General features: G+C 32.3%; 1 long non-coding RNA gene across 1 annotated transcript; it reads left to right on the forward strand.

Moving 5' to 3' along the window:
* LOC117104538 lies at positions 1–848 on the forward strand. The gene is made up of 3 exons (XR_004444774.1): positions 1–51; positions 182–215; positions 375–848. It is a non-coding gene; the product is annotated as an uncharacterized LOC117104538 (long non-coding RNA).
* Positions 849–1,697: the final 849 nt, after the last annotated feature.

Below are 1,697 nucleotides of genomic sequence, written 5' to 3' on the forward strand. Positions count from 1 at the left end.
GATGAAATTAGGTTAAAGATTGTGGGAACCAGGGTAGATGCCTCAGATATTGTGAGTTTTTTAAAATTTTTGTTTTGATCGTTTTGCGTATACTAAGCTGCATTGATCTGATGATGTGCAAGACTGATATACTGTAAAGTTAATAATTTTGTTGTTTTTTTTTTTGTTTTTGCTTTCATAGTTTGCAATTGGATCACTCATGGATGATTACCTCGGTAAGAAACTATTTATATTGATATTAATTAATTTTAAATACATTTTATAATCTATCACGAGTATATTCTGATAAAATGGGTGTGACTGCATCTCAGTTAATGTACCGGTAGTTGATATTTACATGATTATGATCATTTTCAATTATTTTTTTCTTCCAGGTCTTGTGAGCTAGAAGCTTTTGTTATTATTCGTAGGAAATATCCCAGCTGAAAAGTTGTTACTATGACAGCAATTGATGGATTCCTGTCAGATAGAGATAATGGCAACCAGTGACATCTTCACAGATTTGAACTAGGCCATTAACAAGCGGATGTAAATATTGTGCTGCTTAGCAAATTCTCTGATGGGAATCATTGCAAAGAATAGAACTTCTACATGTACATGTCAAAGACTCAAAGCCTATGTTACTAATAAGATGTGACACACATGTGTAATGTGCTTTTGAATCGATGCACAAAGGCCTTGTTATGCTGTACTTCTTTTGTATTTGTTTGTTACAGTATTTATATTCCAAGTTCTAATTAGGATTATAGTTACTTGTGCAGGACGAAGAAGACAGATCAAAGCAATGTGGATGAATACTGTATGTTGAGTGCCTGATAGAGTGAATAAAGAGAAAAATAAAAAATGTGTTCTGACTTACTGTATTTCATTTTTTTTGTTGAGCAAACCATCAAATTAATAAATATTAACATTTGATCAAACACTAAAGGCAAAGTACTCAGCTCTCTGAGAGAATATCTAATCACACAATTCTACTGTATTTTTATTATATTAACACATCTGCTTAATTGATTTTTACTTAACTATGGATTTTTATTTCTAATGTAAAGCGCATTGAGGCTTTCAGCAAAATGCGCTTAATCAAGATCAAACTTATTATTATTATTATTGAGTGGTGGTGCTAAAATTTTCTTTCTTCCCCCCCTCCCCAGTTTTTCCCCGCAGGATATAAGAATTCGTCGGAGATAAAAAAAGTATATATATTTTCTACATATTAGTAGACTCTCTGCATGTAACATCAATTAAATAAGCCTCTCAAGTCCCTAAATTTTTGTTTTCTGGACCAATTTCGAAACATTTTAATTGACACCCGACCACGCCCAATTTGCTCGTGTCGAGAACCTTGTTTCCCACAAGATTTCAGACACTGGCGCCGCAACATTATTAAAAAACACCCAAAACATAAAATAAATTATTTCAATAATATCCAGGTATATAAAGTATGCCAAAACAGGCTTCGGTGATGTTCGATCTCCATATCCGCGCTACGTCTGTTTGGAGTCTACTATTTCATTTCGGGTCGCTAGGGGTTACAAAATGTATGAGGCGCCAAGTGTAAATTTATTATTTAACACAATTATTTATATACAATTAATTATTTAACATAATTGACTAGATCACCCATTATTTATGTATAGTGCATTTACGTCTAAAGGATTATATGTAAATAATTGCGTTAACGTTTCATTATTTATATA

Source organism: Anneissia japonica, unplaced genomic scaffold, assembly GCF_011630105.1.
Source record: "Anneissia japonica isolate Jap-2015-1 unplaced genomic scaffold, ASM1163010v1 scaffold7080_len1697_cov118_single, whole genome shotgun sequence".
NCBI classification, from domain to species: Eukaryota; Metazoa; Echinodermata; class Crinoidea; order Comatulida; family Comatulidae; genus Anneissia; species Anneissia japonica.